This window comes from Astyanax mexicanus, unplaced genomic scaffold (assembly GCF_023375975.1).
Source record: "Astyanax mexicanus isolate ESR-SI-001 unplaced genomic scaffold, AstMex3_surface scaffold_31, whole genome shotgun sequence".
In the NCBI taxonomy this organism is placed as follows: Eukaryota; Metazoa; Chordata; class Actinopteri; order Characiformes; family Acestrorhamphidae; genus Astyanax; species Astyanax mexicanus.
Window position 1 is genome coordinate 679,600 of NW_026040041.1, and position 15,553 is coordinate 695,152.

Here is a 15,553-nt window from a genome sequence, read left to right on the forward strand (position 1 = left end):
GCACAGGGAGAACTATGCACAGTTTCAGGTTTCTGGGACTTCACATCACTGACAAGCTCACTCACCATGCATTCCCTAATGAAAAAGGCACAAGAACACACACACCTTCTGTGAAGATTGAGAAGGGGCCAGTATTACCTGTTGCATGTTGCAGAGATTCAGCTGCACACAGCTTCCTCGTTAGTATAGTGGACAGTATCTCCGCCTGTCACGCGGAAGACCGGGGTTCGATTCCCCGACGGGGAGAGAATATGTTTTTTCTGAACCTACGGCCGAAAAACCTGAAACCGTTTTGGAGCAGCAAGGTGCGACGCGCTAAAGGCAATGCGTTGGCCGGGAATCTAACCCGGGTCAACTGCTTGGAAGGCAGCTATGCTCACCACTATACCACCAACGCCACAAACAAGCACACCATTGTTTTGCTGAAAGACCCTCAGTGCAAATTTTCCCCTGGGAAAGATGACCAAACTCTGTCATTTCCACTGCGGGACACATGCACGCTTGGTGGAAAGTTGTGGTTTCTGTAGTGTAGTGGTCATCACGTTCGCCTTACACGCGAAAGGTCCCTGGTTCGAAACCAGGCAGAAACATGCCTTTAGTTCTTGTCTTTTGTCTGACACTATGGGCAAGCCTGTCATCACACCTCATTAGTAGATGGGAACAATCTATATTTTGTGTTAGGCCTTATTAAGACAATTGCGAGCACAGAAAGCAATCATGCCATCCCCGTGCTGTTGTTGTGCCTTCTGCGCTTGGCTTCGGATGTGGAAAAAAACAGAATAAAACAATTACACCTGGTGGACATTCATCCGTCATGCCTGAAGGGTTCCGCTTTCAACTGTGGGCCGGTTAGCTCAGTTGGTTAGAGCGTGGTGCTAATAACGCCAAGGTCGCGGGTTCGATCCCCGTACGGGCCAAAAATTCTTCTCTTTGTTTTGCTATATCATGCTTTCAGACGGTCATCTGTCAAGCAGAGGCAAATGGTGAGTCAGGTAAATAACGTACACTGAAGTTATACACTCAAACTTACAGTTTTTAAAGCTGTTCTCAGTGGCATTCACACAGTCAAAACCTTCGTTGGAGAATGCGGGCATCGATCCCGCTACCTCTCGCATGCTAAGCGAGCGCTCTACCATTTGAGCTAATTCCCCTTGAAGAAACAGGAGCTGTTAGCCTCTCATGACAACAGCATAACATTTAGAAGGCTGAAGCATGTTGATCAGAGGTGACTCACTTCAGCAGTAGCACAGGGAGAACTATGCACAGTTTCAGGTTTCTGGGACTTCACATCACTGACAAGCTCACTCACCATGCATTCCCTAATGAAAAAGGCACAAGAACACACACACCTTCTGTGAAGATTGAGAAGGGGCCAGTATTACCTGTTGCATGTTGCAGAGATTCAGCTGCACACAGCTTCCTTGTTAGTATAGTGGACAGTATCTCCGCCTGTCACGCGGAAGACCGGGGTTCGATTCCCCGATGGGGAGAGAATATGTTTTTTCTGAACCTACGGCCGAAAAACCTGAAAAGGTTTTGGATCAGCAAGGTGCGACGCGCTAAAGGCAATGCGTTGGCCGGGAATCGAACCCGGGTCAACTGCTTGGAAGGCAGCTATGCTCACCACTATACCACCAACGCCACAAACAAGCACACCATTGTTTTGCTGAAAGACCCTCAGTGTAAATTTTCCCCTGGGAAAGATGACCAAACTCTGTCATTTCCACTGCGGGACACATGCACGCTTGGTGGAAAATTGTGGTTTCTGTAGTGTAGTGGTCATCACGTTCGCCTTACACGCGAAAGGTCCCGGGTTCGAAACCAGGCAGAAACATGCCTTTAGTTCTTGTCTTTTGTCTGACACTATGGGCAAGCCTGTCATCACACCTCATTAGTAGATGGGAACAATCTATATTTTGTGTTAGGCCTTATTAAGACAATTGCGAGCACAGGAAGCAATCATGCCATCCCCGTGCTGTTGCTGTGCCTTCTGCGCTTGCCTTCGGATGTGGAAAAAACAGAATAAAACAATTACACCTGGTGGACATTCATCCGTCATGCCTGAAGGGTTCCGCTATCAACTGTGGGCCGGTTAGCTCAGTTGGTTAGAGCGTGGTGCTAATAACGCCAAGGTCGCGGGTTCGATCCCCGTACGGGCCAAAAGTTCTTCTCTTTGTTTTGCTATATCATGCTTTCAGACGGTCATCTGTCAAGCAGAGGCAAATGGTGAATCAGGTAAATAACGTACACTGAAGTTATACACTCAAACTTATAGTTTTTAAAGCTGTTCTCAGTGGCATTCACACAGTCAAAACCTTCGTTGGAGAATGCAGGCATCGATCCGCTACCTCTCGCATGCTAAGCGAGCGCTCTACCATTTGAGCTAATTCCCCTTGAAGAAACAGGAGCTGTTAGCCTCTCATGACAACAGCATAACATTTAGAAGGCTGAAGCATGTTGATCAGAGGTGACTCACTTCAGCAGTAGCACAGGGAGAACTATGCACAGTTTCAGGTTTCTGGGACTTCACATCACTGACAAGCTCACTCACCATGCATTCCCTAATGAAAAAGGTACAAGAACACACACACCTTCTGTGAAGATTGAGAAGGGGGCAGTATTACCATTTGCATGTTGCAGAGATTCAGCTGCACACAGCTTCCTCGTTAGTATAGTGGACAGTATCTCCGCCTGTCACGCGGAAGACCGGGGTTCGATTCCCCGACGGGGAGAGAATATGTTTTTTCTGAACCTACGGCCGAAAAACCTGAAACGGTTTTGGAGCAGCAAGGTGCGACGCGCTAAAGGCAATGCGTTGGCCGGGAATCGAACCCGGGTCAACTGCTTGGAAGGCAGCTATGCTCACCACTATACCACCAACGCCACAAACAAGGACACCATTGTTTTGCTGAAAGACCCTCAGTGCAAATTTTCCCCTGGGAAAGATGACCAAACTCTGTCATTTCCACTGCGGGACACATGCACGCTTGGTGGAAAATTGTGGTTTCTGTAGTGTAGTGGTCATCACGTTCGCCTTACACGCGAAAGGTCCCTGGTTCGAAACCAGGCAGAAACATGCCTTTAGTTCTTGTCTTTTGTCTGACACTATGGGCAAGCCTGTCATCACACCTCATTAGTAGATGGGAACAATCTATATTTTGTGTTAGGCCTTATTAAGACAATTGCGAGCACAGGAAGCAATCATGCCATCCCCGTGCTGTTGTAGTGCCTTCTGCGCTTGCCTTCGGATGTGGAAAAAAACAGAATAAAACAATTACACCTGGTGGACATTCATCCGTCATGCCTGAAGGGTTCCGCTATCAACAGTGGGCCGGTTAGCTCAGTTGGTTAGAGCGTGGTGCTAATAACGCCAAGGTCGCGGGTTCGATCCCCGTACGGGCCAAAAGTTCTTCTCTTTGTTTTGCTATATCATGCTTTCAGACGGTCATCTGTCAAGCAGAGGCAAATGGTGAGTCAGGTAAATAACGTACACTGAAGTTATACACTCAAACTTACAGTTTTTAAAGCTGTTCTCAGTGGCATTTACACAGTCAAAGCCTTCGTTGGAGAATGCGGGCATCGATCCCGCTACCTCTCGCATGCTAAGCGAGCGCTCTACCATTTGAGCTAATTCCCCTTGAAGAAACAGGAGCTGTTAGCCTCTCATGACAACAGCATAACATTTAGAAGGCTGAAGCATGTTGATCAGAGGTGACTCACTTCAGCAGTAGCACAGGGAGAACTATGCACAGTTTCAGGTTTCTGGGACTTCACATCACTGACAAGCTCACTCACCATGCATTCCCTAATGAAAAAGGCACAAGAACACACACACCTTCTGTGAAGATTGAGAAGGGGCCAGTATTACCTGTTGCATGTTGCAGAGATTCAGCTGCACACAGCTTCCTCGTTAGTATAGTGGACAGTATCTCCGCCTGTCACGCGGAAGACCGGGGTTCGATTCCCCGACGGGGAGAGAATATGTTTTTTCTGAACCTACGGCCGAAAAACCTGAACAGGTTTTGGATCAGCAAGGTGCGACGCGCTAAAGGCAATGCGTTGGCCGGGAATCGAACCCGGGTCAACTGCTTGGAAGGCAGCTATGCTCACCACTATACCACCAACGCCACAAACAAGCACACCATTGTTTTGCTGAAAGACCCTCAGTGTAAATTTTCCCCTGGGAGAGATGACCAAACTCTGTCATTTCCACTGCGGGACACATGCACGCTTGGTGGAAAATTGTGGTTTCTGTAGTGTAGTGGTCATCAGGTTCGCCTTACACGCGAAAGGTCCCGGGTTCGAAACCAGGCAGAAACATGCCTTTAGTTCTTGTCTTTTGTCTGACACTATGGGCAAGCCTGTCATCACACCTCATTAGTAGATGGGAACAATCTATATTTTGTGTTAGGCCTTATTAAGACAATTGCGAGCACAGGAAGCAATCATGCCATCCCCGTGCTGTTGTTGTGCCTTCTGCGCTTGCCTTCGGATGTGGAAAAAACAGAATAAAACAATTACACCTGGTGGACATTCATCCGTCATGCCTGAAGGGTTCCGCTATCAACTGTGGGCCGGTTAGCTCAGTTGGTTAGAGCGTGGTGCTAATAACGCCAAGATCGCGGGTTCGATCCCCGTACGGGCCAAAAGTTCTTCTCTTTGTTTTGCTATATCATGCTTTCAAATGGTGAATCAGGTAAATAACGTACACTGAAGTTATACACTCAAACTTATAGTTTTTAAAGCTGTTCTCAGTGGCATTCACACAGTCAAAACCTTCGTTGGAGAATGCGGGCATCGATCCCGCTACCTCTCGCATGCTAAGCGAGCGCTCTACCATTTGAGCTAATTCCCCTTGAAGAAACAGGAGCTGTTAGCCTCTCATGACAACAGCATAACATTTAGAAGGCTGAAGCCTGTTGATCAGAGGTGACTCACTTCAGCAGTAGCACAGGGAGAACTATGCACAGTTTCAGGTTTCTGGGACTTCACATCACTGACAAGCTCACTCACCATGCATTCCCTAATGAAAAAGGCACAAGAACACACACACCTTCTGTGAAGATTGAGAAGGGGCCAGTATTACCTGTTGCATGTTGCAGAGATTCAGCTGCACACAGCTTCCTCGTTAGTATAGTGGACAGTATCTCCGCCTGTCACGCGGAAGACCGGGGTTCGATTCCCCGACGGGGAGAGAATATGTTTTTTCTGAACCTACGGCCGAAAAACCTGAAACGGTTTTGGAGCAGCAAGGTGCGACGCGCTAAAGGCAATGCGTTGGCCGGGAATCGAACCCGGGTCAACTGCTTGGAAGGCAGCTATGCTCACCACTATACCACCAACGCCACAAACAAGCACACCATTGTTTTGCTGAAAGACCCTCAGTGCAAATTTTCCCCTGGGAAAGATGACCAAACTCTGTCATTTCCACTGCGGGACACATGCACGCTTGGTGGAAAATTGTGGTTTCTGTAGTGTAGTGGTCATCACGTTCGCCTTACACGCGAAAGGTCCCTGGTTCGAAACCAGGCAGAAACATGCCTTTAGTTCTTGTCTTTTGTCTGACACTATGGGCAAGCCTGTCATCACACCTCATTAGTAGATGGGAACAATCTATATTTTGTGTTAGGCCTTATTAAGACAATTGCGAGCACAGGAAGCAATCATGCCATCCCCGTGCTGTTGTAGTGCCTTCTGCGCTTGCCTTCGGATGTGGAAAAAAACAGAATAAAACAATTACACCTGGTGGACATTCATCCGTCATGCCTGAAGGGTTCCGCTATCAACAGTGGGCCGGTTAGCTCAGTTGGTTAGAGCGTGGTGCTAATAACGCCAAGGTCGCGGGTTCGATCCCCGTACGGGCCAAAAGTTCTTCTCTTTGTTTTGCTATATCATGCTTTCAGACGGTCATCTGTCAAGCAGAGGCAAATGGTGAGTCAGGTAAATAACGTACACTGAAGTTATACACTCAAACTTACAGTTTTTAAAGCTGTTCTCAGTGGCATTCACACAGTCAAAACCTTCGTTGGAGAATGCGGGCATCGATCCCGCTACCTCTCGCATGCTAAGCGAGCGCTCTACCATTTGAGCTAATTCCCCTTGAAGAAACAGGAGCTGTTAGCCTCTCATGACAACAGCATAACATTTAGAAGGCTGAAGCATGTTGATCAGAGGTGACTCACTTCAGCAGTAGCACAGGGAGAACTATGCACAGTTTCAGGTTTCTGGGACTTCACATCACTGACAAGCTCACTCACCATGCATTCCCTAATGAAAAAGGCACAAGAACACACACACCTTCTGTGAAGATTGAGAAGGGGCCAGTATTACCTGTTGCATGTTGCAGAGATTCAGCTGCACACAGCTTCCTCGTTAGTATAGTGGACAGTATCTCCGCCTGTCACGCGGAAGACCGGGGTTCGATTCCCCGACGGGGAGAGAATATGTTTTTTCTGAACCTACGGCCGAAAAACCTGAAACGGTTTTGGAGCAGCAAGGTGCGACGCGGTAAAGGCAATGCGTTGGCCGGGAATCGAACCCGGGTCAACTGCTTGGAAGGCAGCTATGCTCACCACTATACCACCAACGCCACAAACAAGGACACCATTGTTTTGCTGAAAGACCCTCAGTGCAAATTTTCCCCTGGGAAAGATGACCAAACTCTGTCATTTCCACTGCGGGACACATGCACGCTTGGTGGAAAATTGTGGTTTCTGTAGTGTAGTGGTCATTACGTTCGCCTTACACGCGAAAGGTCCCTGGCTCGAAACCAGGCAGAAACATGCCTTTAGTTCTTGTCTTTTGTCTGACACTATGGGCAAGCCTGTCATCACACCTCATTAGTAGATGGGAACAATCTATATTTTGTGTTAGGCCTTATTAAGACAATTGCGAGCACAGGAAGCAATCATGCCATCCCCGTGCTGTTGTTGTGCCTTCTGCGCTTGGCTTCGGATGTGGAAAAAAACAGAATAAAACAATTACACCTGGTGGACATTCATCCGTCATGCCTGAAGGGTTCTGCTTTCAACTGTGGGCCGGTTAGCTCAGTTGGTTAGAGCGTGGTGCTAATAACGCCAAGGTCGCGGGTTCGATCCCCGTACGGGCCAAAAATTCTTCTCTTTGTTTTGCTATATCATGCTTTCAGACGGTCATCTGTCAAGCAGAGGCAAATGGTGAGTCAGGTAAATAACGTACACTGAAGTTATACACTCAAACTTACTGTTTTTAAAGCTGTTCTCAGTGGCATTCACACAGTCAAAGCCTTCGTTGGAGAATGCGGGAATCGATCCCGCTACCTCTCGCATGCTAAGCGAGCGCTCTACCATTTGAGCTAATTCCCTTTGAAGAAACAGGAGCTGTTAGCCTCTCATGACAACAGCATAACATTTAGAAGGCTGAAGCATGTTGATCAGAGGTGACTCACTTCAGCAGTAGCACAGGGAGAACTATGCACAGTTTCAGGTTTCTGGGACTTCACATCACTGACAAGCTCACTCACCATGCATTCCCTAATGAAAAAGGCACAAGAACACACACACCTTCTGTGAAGATTGAGAAGGGGCCAGTATTACCTGTTGCATGTTGCAGAGATTCAGCTGCACACAGCTTCCTCGTTAGTATAGTGGACAGTATCTCCGCCTGTCACGCGGAAGACCGGGGTTCGATTCCCCGACGGGGAGAGAATATGTTTTTTCTGAACCTACGGCCGAAAAACCTGAACAGGTTTTGGATCAGCAAGGTGCGACGCGCTAAAGGCAATGCGTTGGCCGGGAATCGAACCCGGGTCAACTGCTTGGAAGGCAGCTATGCTCACCACTATACCACCAACGCCACAAACAAGCACACCATTGTTTTGCTGAAAGACCCTCAGTGTAAATTTTCCCCTGGGAGAGATGACCAAACTCTGTCATTTCCACTGCGGGACACATGCACGCTTGGTGGAAAATTGTGGTTTCTGTAGTGTAGTGGTCATCAGGTTCGCCTTACACGCGAAAGGTCCCGGGTTCGAAACCAGGCAGAAACATGCCTTTAGTTCTTGTCTTTTGTCTGACACTATGGGCAAGCCTGTCATCACACCTCATTAGTAGATGGGAACAATCTATATTTTGTGTTAGGCCTTATTAAGACAATTGCGAGCACAGGAAGCAATCATGCCATCCCCGTGCTGTTGTTGTGCCTTCTGCGCTTGCCTTCGGATGTGGAAAAAACAGAATAAAACAATTACACCTGGTGGACATTCATCCGTCATGCCTGAAGGGTTCCGCTATCAACTGTGGGCCGGTTAGCTCAGTTGGTTAGAGCGTAGTGCTAATAACGCCAAGGTTGCGGGTTCGATCCCCGTACGGGCCAAAAGTTCTTCTCTTTGTTTTGCTATATCATGCTTTCAAATGGTGAATCAGGTAAATAACGTACACTGAAGTTATACACTCAAACTTATAGTTTTTAAAGCTGTTCTCAGTGGCATTCACACAGTCAAAACCTTCGTTGGAGAATGCGGGCATCGATCCCGCTACCTCTCGCATGCTAAGCGAGCGCTCTACCATTTGAGCTAATTCCCCTTGAAGAAACAGGAGCTGTTAGCCTCTCATGACAACAGCATAACATTTAGAAGGCTGAAGCCTGTTGATCAGAGGTGACTCACTTCAGCAGTAGCACAGGGAGAACTATGCACAGTTTCAGGTTTCTGGGACTTCACATCACTGACAAGCTCACTCACCATGCATTCCCTAATGAAAAAGGCACAAGAACACACACACCTTCTGTGAAGATTGAGAAGGGGCCAGTATTACCTGTTGCATGTTGCAGAGATTCAGCTGCACACAGCTTCCTCGTTAGTATAGTGGACAGTATCTCCGCCTGTCACGCGGAAGACCGGGGTTCGATTCCCCGACGGGGAGAGAATATGTTTTTTCTGAACCTACGGCCGAAAAACCTGAAACCGTTTTGGAGCAGCAAGGTGCGACGCGCTAAAGGCAATGCGTTGGCCGGGAATCTAACCCGGGTCAACTGCTTGGAAGGCAGCTATGCTCACCACTATACCACCAACGCCACAAACAAGCACACCATTGTTTTGCTGAAAGACCCTCAGTGCAAATTTTCCCCTGGGAAAGATGACCAAACTCTGTCATTTCCACTGCGGGACACATGCACGCTTGGTGGAAAGTTGTGGTTTCTGTAGTGTAGTGGTCATCACGTTCGCCTTACACGCGAAAGGTCCCTGGTTCGAAACCAGGCAGAAACATGCCTTTAGTTCTTGTCTTTTGTCTGACACTATGGGCAAGCCTGTCATCACACCTCATTAGTAGATGGGAACAATCTATATTTTGTGTTAGGCCTTATTAAGACAATTGCGAGCACAGAAAGCAATCATGCCATCCCCGTGCTGTTGTTGTGCCTTCTGCGCTTGGCTTCGGATGTGGAAAAAAACAGAATAAAACAATTACACCTGGTGGACATTCATCCGTCATGCCTGAAGGGTTCCGCTTTCAACTGTGGGCCGGTTAGCTCAGTTGGTTAGAGCGTGGTGCTAATAACGCCAAGGTCGCGGGTTCGATCCCCGTACGGGCCAAAAATTCTTCTCTTTGTTTTGCTATATCATGCTTTCAGACGGTCATCTGTCAAGCAGAGGCAAATGGTGAGTCAGGTAAATAACGTACACTGAAGTTATACACTCAAACTTACAGTTTTTAAAGCTGTTCTCAGTGGCATTCACACAGTCAAAACCTTCGTTGGAGAATGCGGGCATCGATCCCGCTACCTCTCGCATGCTAAGCGAGCGCTCTACCATTTGAGCTAATTCCCCTTGAAGAAACAGGAGCTGTTAGCCTCTCATGACAACAGCATAACATTTAGAAGGCTGAAGCATGTTGATCAGAGGTGACTCACTTCAGCAGTAGCACAGGGAGAACTATGCACAGTTTCAGGTTTCTGGGACTTCACATCACTGACAAGCTCACTCACCATGCATTCCCTAATGAAAAAGGCACAAGAACACACACACCTTCTGTGAAGATTGAGAAGGGGCCAGTATTACCTGTTGCATGTTGCAGAGATTCAGCTGCACACAGCTTCCTTGTTAGTATAGTGGACAGTATCTCCGCCTGTCACGCGGAAGACCGGGGTTCGATTCCCCGATGGGGAGAGAATATGTTTTTTCTGAACCTACGGCCGAAAAACCTGAAAAGGTTTTGGATCAGCAAGGTGCGACGCGCTAAAGGCAATGCGTTGGCCGGGAATCGAACCCGGGTCAACTGCTTGGAAGGCAGCTATGCTCACCACTATACCACCAACGCCACAAACAAGCACACCATTGTTTTGCTGAAAGACCCTCAGTGTAAATTTTCCCCTGGGAAAGATGACCAAACTCTGTCATTTCCACTGCGGGACACATGCACGCTTGGTGGAAAATTGTGGTTTCTGTAGTGTAGTGGTCATCACGTTCGCCTTACACGCGAAAGGTCCCTGGTTCGAAACCAGGCAGAAACATGCCTTTAGTTCTTGTCTTTTGTCTGACACTATGGGCAAGCCTGTCATCACACCTCATTAGTAGATGGGAACAATCTATATTTTGTGTTAGGCCTTATTAAGACAATTGCGAGCACAGGAAGCAATCATGCCATCCCCGTGCTGTTGTAGTGCCTTCTGCGCTTGGCTTCGGATGTGGAAAAAAACAGAATAAAACAATTACACCTGGTGGACATTCATCCGTCATGCCTGAAGGGTTCCGCTATCAACAGTGGGCCGGTTAGCTCAGTTGGTTAGAGCGTGGTGCTAATAACGCCAAGGTCGCGGGTTCGATCCCCGTACGGGCCAAAAGTTCTTCTCTTTGTTTTGCTATATCATGCTTTCAGACGGTCATCTGTCAAGCAGAGGCAAATGGTGAGTCAGGTAAATAACGTACACTGAAGTTATACACTCAAACTTACAGTTTTTAAAGCTGTTCTCAGTGGCATTTACACAGTCAAAGCCTTCGTTGGAGAATGCGGGCATCGATCCCGCTACCTCTCGCATGCTAAGCGAGCGCTCTACCATTTGAGCTAATTCCCCTTGAAGAAACAGGAGCTGTTAGCCTCTCATGACAACAGCATAACATTTAGAAGGCTGAAGCATGTTGATCAGAGGTGACTCACTTCAGCAGTAGCACAGGGAGAACTATGCACAGTTTCAGGTTTCTGGGACTTCACATCACTGACAAGCTCACTCACCATGCATTCCCTAATGAAAAAGGCACAAGAACACACACACCTTCTGTGAAGATTGAGAAGGGGCCAGTATTACCTGTTGCATGTTGCAGAGATTCAGCTGCACACAGCTTCCTCGTTAGTATAGTGGACAGTATCTCCGCCTGTCACGCGGAAGACCGGGGTTCGATTCCCCGACGGGGAGAGAATATGTTTTTTCTGAACCTACGGCCGAAAAACCTGAACAGGTTTTGGATCAGCAAGGTGCGACGCGCTAAAGGCAATGCGTTGGCCGGGAATCGAACCCGGGTCAACTGCTTGGAAGGCAGCTATGCTCACCACTATACCACCAACGCCACAAACAAGCACACCATTGTTTTGCTGAAAGACCCTCAGTGTAAATTTTCCCCTGGGAGAGATGACCAAACTCTGTCATTTCCACTGCGGGACACATGCACGCTTGGTGGAAAATTGTGGTTTCTGTAGTGTAGTGGTCATCAGGTTCGCCTTACACGCGAAAGGTCCCGGGTTCGAAACCAGGCAGAAACATGCCTTTAGTTCTTGTCTTTTGTCTGACACTATGGGCAAGCCTGTCATCACACCTCATTAGTAGATGGGAACAATCTATATTTTGTGTTAGGCCTTATTAAGACAATTGCGAGCACAGGAAGCAATCATGCCATCCCCGTGCTGTTGTTGTGCCTTCTGCGCTTGCCTTCGGATGTGGAAAAAACAGAATAAAACAATTACACCTGGTGGACATTCATCCGTCATGCCTGAAGGGTTCCGCTATCAACTGTGGGCCGGTTAGCTCAGTTGGTTAGAGCGTGGTGCTAATAACGCCAAGATCGCGGGTTCGATCCCCGTACGGGCCAAAAGTTCTTCTCTTTGTTTTGCTATATCATGCTTTCAAATGGTGAATCAGGTAAATAACGTACACTGAAGTTATACACTCAAACTTATAGTTTTTAAAGCTGTTCTCAGTGGCATTCACACAGTCAAAACCTTCGTTGGAGAATGCGGGCATCGATCCCGCTACCTCTCGCATGCTAAGCGAGCGCTCTACCATTTGAGCTAATTCCCCTTGAAGAAACAGGAGCTGTTAGCCTCTCATGACAACAGCATAACATTTAGAAGGCTGAAGCCTGTTGATCAGAGGTGACTCACTTCAGCAGTAGCACAGGGAGAACTATGCACAGTTTCAGGTTTCTGGGACTTCACATCACTGACAAGCTCACTCACCATGCATTCCCTAATGAAAAAGGCACAAGAACACACACACCTTCTGTGAAGATTGAGAAGGGGCCAGTATTACCTGTTGCATGTTGCAGAGATTCAGCTGCACACAGCTTCCTCGTTAGTATAGTGGACAGTATCTCCGCCTGTCACGCGGAAGACCGGGGTTCGATTCCCCGACGGGGAGAGAATATGTTTTTTCTGAACCTACGGCCGAAAAACCTGAAACGGTTTTGGAGCAGCAAGGTGCGACGCGCTAAAGGCAATGCGTTGGCCGGGAATCGAACCCGGGTCAACTGCTTGGAAGGCAGCTATGCTCACCACTATACCACCAACGCCACAAACAAGCACACCATTGTTTTGCTGAAAGACCCTCAGTGCAAATTTTCCCCTGGGAAAGATGACCAAACTCTGTCATTTCCACTGCGGGACACATGCACGCTTGGTGGAAAATTGTGGTTTCTGTAGTGTAGTGGTCATCACGTTCGCCTTACACGCGAAAGGTCCCTGGTTCGAAACCAGGCAGAAACATGCCTTTAGTTCTTGTCTTTTGTCTGACACTATGGGCAAGCCTGTCATCACACCTCATTAGTAGATGGGAACAATCTATATTTTGTGTTAGGCCTTATTAAGACAATTGCGAGCACAGGAAGCAATCATGCCATCCCCGTGCTGTTGTAGTGCCTTCTGCGCTTGCCTTCGGATGTGGAAAAAAACAGAATAAAACAATTACACCTGGTGGACATTCATCCGTCATGCCTGAAGGGTTCCGCTATCAACAGTGGGCCGGTTAGCTCAGTTGGTTAGAGCGTGGTGCTAATAACGCCAAGGTCGCGGGTTCGATCCCCGTACGGGCCAAAAGTTCTTCTCTTTGTTTTGCTATATCATGCTTTCAGACGGTCATCTGTCAAGCAGAGGCAAATGGTGAGTCAGGTAAATAACGTACACTGAAGTTATACACTCAAACTTACAGTTTTTAAAGCTGTTCTCAGTGGCATTCACACAGTCAAAACCTTCGTTGGAGAATGCGGGCATCGATCCCGCTACCTCTCGCATGCTAAGCGAGCGCTCTACCATTTGAGCTAATTCCCCTTGAAGAAACAGGAGCTGTTAGCCTCTCATGACAACAGCATAACATTTAGAAGGCTGAAGCATGTTGATCAGAGGTGACTCACTTCAGCAGTAGCACAGGGAGAACTATGCACAGTTTCAGGTTTCTGGGACTTCACATCACTGACAAGCTCACTCACCATGCATTCCCTAATGAAAAAGGCACAAGAACACACACACCTTCTGTGAAGATTGAGAAGGGGCCAGTATTACCTGTTGCATGTTGCAGAGATTCAGCTGCACACAGCTTCCTCGTTAGTATAGTGGACAGTATCTCCGCCTGTCACGCGGAAGACCGGGGTTCGATTCCCCGACGGGGAGAGAATATGTTTTTTCTGAACCTACGGCCGAAAAACCTGAAACGGTTTTGGAGCAGCAAGGTGCGACGCGGTAAAGGCAATGCGTTGGCCGGGAATCGAACCCGGGTCAACTGCTTGGAAGGCAGCTATGCTCACCACTATACCACCAACGCCACAAACAAGGACACCATTGTTTTGCTGAAAGACCCTCAGTGCAAATTTTCCCCTGGGAAAGATGACCAAACTCTGTCATTTCCACTGCGGGACACATGCACGCTTGGTGGAAAATTGTGGTTTCTGTAGTGTAGTGGTCATTACGTTCGCCTTACACGCGAAAGGTCCCTGGCTCGAAACCAGGCAGAAACATGCCTTTAGTTCTTGTCTTTTGTCTGACACTATGGGCAAGCCTGTCATCACACCTCATTAGTAGATGGGAACAATCTATATTTTGTGTTAGGCCTTATTAAGACAATTGCGAGCACAGGAAGCAATCATGCCATCCCCGTGCTGTTGTTGTGCCTTCTGCGCTTGGCTTCGGATGTGGAAAAAAACAGAATAAAACAATTACACCTGGTGGACATTCATCCGTCATGCCTGAAGGGTTCTGCTTTCAACTGTGGGCCGGTTAGCTCAGTTGGTTAGAGCGTGGTGCTAATAACGCCAAGGTCGCGGGTTCGATCCCCGTACGGGCCAAAAATTCTTCTCTTTGTTTTGCTATATCATGCTTTCAGACGGTCATCTGTCAAGCAGAGGCAAATGGTGAGTCAGGTAAATAACGTACACTGAAGTTATACACTCAAACTTACTGTTTTTAAAGCTGTTCTCAGTGGCATTCACACAGTCAAAGCCTTCGTTGGAGAATGCGGGAATCGATCCCGCTACCTCTCGCATGCTAAGCGAGCGCTCTACCATTTGAGCTAATTCCCTTTGAAGAAACAGGAGCTGTTAGCCTCTCATGACAACAGCATAACATTTAGAAGGCTGAAGCATGTTGATCAGAGGTGACTCACTTCAGCAGTAGCACAGGGAGAACTATGCACAGTTTCAGGTTTCTGGGACTTCACATCACTGACAAGCTCACTCACCATGCATTCCCTAATGAAAAAGGCACAAGAACACACACACCTTCTGTGAAGATTGAGAAGGGGCCAGTATTACCTGTTGCATGTTGCAGAGATTCAGCTGCACACAGCTTCCTCGTTAGTATAGTGGACAGTATCTCCGCCTGTCACGCGGAAGACCGGGGTTCGATTCCCCGACGGGGAGAGAATATGTTTTTTCTGAACCTACGGCCGAAAAACCTGAACAGGTTTTGGATCAGCAAGGTGCGACGCGCTAAAGGCAATGCGTTGGCCGGGAATCGAACCCGGGTCAACTGCTTGGAAGGCAGCTATGCTCACCACTATACCACCAACGCCACAAACAAGCACACCATTGTTTTGCTGAAAGACCCTCAGTGTAAATTTTCCCCTGGGAGAGATGACCAAACTCTGTCATTTCCACTGCGGGACACATGCACGCTTGGTGGAAAATTGTGGTTTCTGTAGTGTAGTGGTCATCAGGTTCGCCTTACACGCGAAAGGTCCCGGGTTCGAAACCAGGCAGAAACATGCCTTTAGTTCTTGTCTTTTGTCTGACACTATGGGCAAGCCTGTCATCACACCTCATTAGTAGATGGGAACAATCTATATTTTGTGTTAGGCCTTATTAAGACAATTGCGAGCA

At 47.9% G+C, this 15,553-nt stretch overlaps 48 non-coding genes across 48 annotated transcripts; 26 read left to right on the forward strand and 22 right to left on the reverse strand.

The window, feature by feature from the left end:
- Positions 1-174: 174 nt before the first annotated feature.
- Positions 175-246, forward strand: trnad-guc (transfer RNA aspartic acid (anticodon GUC)). The gene has a single exon. It is a non-coding gene; the product is annotated as a tRNA-Asp (tRNA).
- A 271-nt stretch (positions 247-517) lies between these two features.
- On the forward strand, positions 518-590 carry trnav-uac (transfer RNA valine (anticodon UAC)). The gene has a single exon. It is a non-coding gene; the product is annotated as a tRNA-Val (tRNA).
- Positions 591-843: 253 nt separating this feature from the next.
- trnai-aau (transfer RNA isoleucine (anticodon AAU)) lies at positions 844-917 on the forward strand. Its single transcript has one exon. It is a non-coding gene; the product is annotated as a tRNA-Ile (tRNA).
- A 161-nt stretch (positions 918-1,078) lies between these two features.
- Positions 1,079-1,151, reverse strand: trnaa-agc (transfer RNA alanine (anticodon AGC)). The gene has a single exon. It is a non-coding gene; the product is annotated as a tRNA-Ala (tRNA).
- Positions 1,152-1,569: 418 nt separating this feature from the next.
- On the reverse strand, positions 1,570-1,641 carry trnag-ucc (transfer RNA glycine (anticodon UCC)). Its single transcript has one exon. It is a non-coding gene; the product is annotated as a tRNA-Gly (tRNA).
- A 445-nt stretch (positions 1,642-2,086) lies between these two features.
- trnai-aau (transfer RNA isoleucine (anticodon AAU)) lies at positions 2,087-2,160 on the forward strand. The gene has a single exon. It is a non-coding gene; the product is annotated as a tRNA-Ile (tRNA).
- Positions 2,161-2,660: 500 nt separating this feature from the next.
- trnad-guc (transfer RNA aspartic acid (anticodon GUC)) lies at positions 2,661-2,732 on the forward strand. The gene has a single exon. It is a non-coding gene; the product is annotated as a tRNA-Asp (tRNA).
- A 79-nt stretch (positions 2,733-2,811) lies between these two features.
- On the reverse strand, positions 2,812-2,883 carry trnag-ucc (transfer RNA glycine (anticodon UCC)). The gene has a single exon. It is a non-coding gene; the product is annotated as a tRNA-Gly (tRNA).
- A 120-nt stretch (positions 2,884-3,003) lies between these two features.
- Positions 3,004-3,076, forward strand: trnav-uac (transfer RNA valine (anticodon UAC)). Its single transcript has one exon. It is a non-coding gene; the product is annotated as a tRNA-Val (tRNA).
- Positions 3,077-3,329: 253 nt separating this feature from the next.
- On the forward strand, positions 3,330-3,403 carry trnai-aau (transfer RNA isoleucine (anticodon AAU)). The gene has a single exon. It is a non-coding gene; the product is annotated as a tRNA-Ile (tRNA).
- A 161-nt stretch (positions 3,404-3,564) lies between these two features.
- trnaa-agc (transfer RNA alanine (anticodon AGC)) lies at positions 3,565-3,637 on the reverse strand. The gene has a single exon. It is a non-coding gene; the product is annotated as a tRNA-Ala (tRNA).
- Positions 3,638-3,904: 267 nt separating this feature from the next.
- On the forward strand, positions 3,905-3,976 carry trnad-guc (transfer RNA aspartic acid (anticodon GUC)). The gene has a single exon. It is a non-coding gene; the product is annotated as a tRNA-Asp (tRNA).
- Positions 3,977-4,055: 79 nt separating this feature from the next.
- trnag-ucc (transfer RNA glycine (anticodon UCC)) lies at positions 4,056-4,127 on the reverse strand. Its single transcript has one exon. It is a non-coding gene; the product is annotated as a tRNA-Gly (tRNA).
- Positions 4,128-4,782: 655 nt separating this feature from the next.
- Positions 4,783-4,855, reverse strand: trnaa-agc (transfer RNA alanine (anticodon AGC)). The gene has a single exon. It is a non-coding gene; the product is annotated as a tRNA-Ala (tRNA).
- Positions 4,856-5,122: 267 nt separating this feature from the next.
- trnad-guc (transfer RNA aspartic acid (anticodon GUC)) lies at positions 5,123-5,194 on the forward strand. The gene has a single exon. It is a non-coding gene; the product is annotated as a tRNA-Asp (tRNA).
- Positions 5,195-5,273: 79 nt separating this feature from the next.
- On the reverse strand, positions 5,274-5,345 carry trnag-ucc (transfer RNA glycine (anticodon UCC)). The gene has a single exon. It is a non-coding gene; the product is annotated as a tRNA-Gly (tRNA).
- A 120-nt stretch (positions 5,346-5,465) lies between these two features.
- On the forward strand, positions 5,466-5,538 carry trnav-uac (transfer RNA valine (anticodon UAC)). The gene has a single exon. It is a non-coding gene; the product is annotated as a tRNA-Val (tRNA).
- A 253-nt stretch (positions 5,539-5,791) lies between these two features.
- On the forward strand, positions 5,792-5,865 carry trnai-aau (transfer RNA isoleucine (anticodon AAU)). Its single transcript has one exon. It is a non-coding gene; the product is annotated as a tRNA-Ile (tRNA).
- Positions 5,866-6,026: 161 nt separating this feature from the next.
- On the reverse strand, positions 6,027-6,099 carry trnaa-agc (transfer RNA alanine (anticodon AGC)). The gene has a single exon. It is a non-coding gene; the product is annotated as a tRNA-Ala (tRNA).
- A 267-nt stretch (positions 6,100-6,366) lies between these two features.
- On the forward strand, positions 6,367-6,438 carry trnad-guc (transfer RNA aspartic acid (anticodon GUC)). The gene has a single exon. It is a non-coding gene; the product is annotated as a tRNA-Asp (tRNA).
- A 79-nt stretch (positions 6,439-6,517) lies between these two features.
- trnag-ucc (transfer RNA glycine (anticodon UCC)) lies at positions 6,518-6,589 on the reverse strand. Its single transcript has one exon. It is a non-coding gene; the product is annotated as a tRNA-Gly (tRNA).
- A 446-nt stretch (positions 6,590-7,035) lies between these two features.
- Positions 7,036-7,109, forward strand: trnai-aau (transfer RNA isoleucine (anticodon AAU)). Its single transcript has one exon. It is a non-coding gene; the product is annotated as a tRNA-Ile (tRNA).
- A 161-nt stretch (positions 7,110-7,270) lies between these two features.
- Positions 7,271-7,343, reverse strand: trnaa-agc (transfer RNA alanine (anticodon AGC)). Its single transcript has one exon. It is a non-coding gene; the product is annotated as a tRNA-Ala (tRNA).
- A 267-nt stretch (positions 7,344-7,610) lies between these two features.
- On the forward strand, positions 7,611-7,682 carry trnad-guc (transfer RNA aspartic acid (anticodon GUC)). The gene has a single exon. It is a non-coding gene; the product is annotated as a tRNA-Asp (tRNA).
- Positions 7,683-7,761: 79 nt separating this feature from the next.
- Positions 7,762-7,833, reverse strand: trnag-ucc (transfer RNA glycine (anticodon UCC)). Its single transcript has one exon. It is a non-coding gene; the product is annotated as a tRNA-Gly (tRNA).
- A 655-nt stretch (positions 7,834-8,488) lies between these two features.
- Positions 8,489-8,561, reverse strand: trnaa-agc (transfer RNA alanine (anticodon AGC)). The gene has a single exon. It is a non-coding gene; the product is annotated as a tRNA-Ala (tRNA).
- Positions 8,562-8,828: 267 nt separating this feature from the next.
- Positions 8,829-8,900, forward strand: trnad-guc (transfer RNA aspartic acid (anticodon GUC)). Its single transcript has one exon. It is a non-coding gene; the product is annotated as a tRNA-Asp (tRNA).
- Positions 8,901-9,171: 271 nt separating this feature from the next.
- On the forward strand, positions 9,172-9,244 carry trnav-uac (transfer RNA valine (anticodon UAC)). Its single transcript has one exon. It is a non-coding gene; the product is annotated as a tRNA-Val (tRNA).
- A 253-nt stretch (positions 9,245-9,497) lies between these two features.
- Positions 9,498-9,571, forward strand: trnai-aau (transfer RNA isoleucine (anticodon AAU)). Its single transcript has one exon. It is a non-coding gene; the product is annotated as a tRNA-Ile (tRNA).
- A 161-nt stretch (positions 9,572-9,732) lies between these two features.
- trnaa-agc (transfer RNA alanine (anticodon AGC)) lies at positions 9,733-9,805 on the reverse strand. The gene has a single exon. It is a non-coding gene; the product is annotated as a tRNA-Ala (tRNA).
- Positions 9,806-10,223: 418 nt separating this feature from the next.
- Positions 10,224-10,295, reverse strand: trnag-ucc (transfer RNA glycine (anticodon UCC)). Its single transcript has one exon. It is a non-coding gene; the product is annotated as a tRNA-Gly (tRNA).
- A 120-nt stretch (positions 10,296-10,415) lies between these two features.
- Positions 10,416-10,488, forward strand: trnav-uac (transfer RNA valine (anticodon UAC)). Its single transcript has one exon. It is a non-coding gene; the product is annotated as a tRNA-Val (tRNA).
- Positions 10,489-10,741: 253 nt separating this feature from the next.
- On the forward strand, positions 10,742-10,815 carry trnai-aau (transfer RNA isoleucine (anticodon AAU)). The gene has a single exon. It is a non-coding gene; the product is annotated as a tRNA-Ile (tRNA).
- Positions 10,816-10,976: 161 nt separating this feature from the next.
- trnaa-agc (transfer RNA alanine (anticodon AGC)) lies at positions 10,977-11,049 on the reverse strand. Its single transcript has one exon. It is a non-coding gene; the product is annotated as a tRNA-Ala (tRNA).
- Positions 11,050-11,316: 267 nt separating this feature from the next.
- Positions 11,317-11,388, forward strand: trnad-guc (transfer RNA aspartic acid (anticodon GUC)). Its single transcript has one exon. It is a non-coding gene; the product is annotated as a tRNA-Asp (tRNA).
- Positions 11,389-11,467: 79 nt separating this feature from the next.
- trnag-ucc (transfer RNA glycine (anticodon UCC)) lies at positions 11,468-11,539 on the reverse strand. The gene has a single exon. It is a non-coding gene; the product is annotated as a tRNA-Gly (tRNA).
- Positions 11,540-12,194: 655 nt separating this feature from the next.
- trnaa-agc (transfer RNA alanine (anticodon AGC)) lies at positions 12,195-12,267 on the reverse strand. Its single transcript has one exon. It is a non-coding gene; the product is annotated as a tRNA-Ala (tRNA).
- Positions 12,268-12,534: 267 nt separating this feature from the next.
- Positions 12,535-12,606, forward strand: trnad-guc (transfer RNA aspartic acid (anticodon GUC)). Its single transcript has one exon. It is a non-coding gene; the product is annotated as a tRNA-Asp (tRNA).
- A 79-nt stretch (positions 12,607-12,685) lies between these two features.
- On the reverse strand, positions 12,686-12,757 carry trnag-ucc (transfer RNA glycine (anticodon UCC)). Its single transcript has one exon. It is a non-coding gene; the product is annotated as a tRNA-Gly (tRNA).
- A 120-nt stretch (positions 12,758-12,877) lies between these two features.
- On the forward strand, positions 12,878-12,950 carry trnav-uac (transfer RNA valine (anticodon UAC)). Its single transcript has one exon. It is a non-coding gene; the product is annotated as a tRNA-Val (tRNA).
- Positions 12,951-13,203: 253 nt separating this feature from the next.
- On the forward strand, positions 13,204-13,277 carry trnai-aau (transfer RNA isoleucine (anticodon AAU)). Its single transcript has one exon. It is a non-coding gene; the product is annotated as a tRNA-Ile (tRNA).
- Positions 13,278-13,438: 161 nt separating this feature from the next.
- trnaa-agc (transfer RNA alanine (anticodon AGC)) lies at positions 13,439-13,511 on the reverse strand. Its single transcript has one exon. It is a non-coding gene; the product is annotated as a tRNA-Ala (tRNA).
- A 267-nt stretch (positions 13,512-13,778) lies between these two features.
- On the forward strand, positions 13,779-13,850 carry trnad-guc (transfer RNA aspartic acid (anticodon GUC)). Its single transcript has one exon. It is a non-coding gene; the product is annotated as a tRNA-Asp (tRNA).
- Positions 13,851-13,929: 79 nt separating this feature from the next.
- trnag-ucc (transfer RNA glycine (anticodon UCC)) lies at positions 13,930-14,001 on the reverse strand. The gene has a single exon. It is a non-coding gene; the product is annotated as a tRNA-Gly (tRNA).
- A 446-nt stretch (positions 14,002-14,447) lies between these two features.
- On the forward strand, positions 14,448-14,521 carry trnai-aau (transfer RNA isoleucine (anticodon AAU)). Its single transcript has one exon. It is a non-coding gene; the product is annotated as a tRNA-Ile (tRNA).
- Positions 14,522-14,682: 161 nt separating this feature from the next.
- On the reverse strand, positions 14,683-14,755 carry trnaa-agc (transfer RNA alanine (anticodon AGC)). Its single transcript has one exon. It is a non-coding gene; the product is annotated as a tRNA-Ala (tRNA).
- A 267-nt stretch (positions 14,756-15,022) lies between these two features.
- trnad-guc (transfer RNA aspartic acid (anticodon GUC)) lies at positions 15,023-15,094 on the forward strand. The gene has a single exon. It is a non-coding gene; the product is annotated as a tRNA-Asp (tRNA).
- Positions 15,095-15,173: 79 nt separating this feature from the next.
- On the reverse strand, positions 15,174-15,245 carry trnag-ucc (transfer RNA glycine (anticodon UCC)). The gene has a single exon. It is a non-coding gene; the product is annotated as a tRNA-Gly (tRNA).
- Between the last annotated feature and the right edge of the window lie 308 nt (positions 15,246-15,553).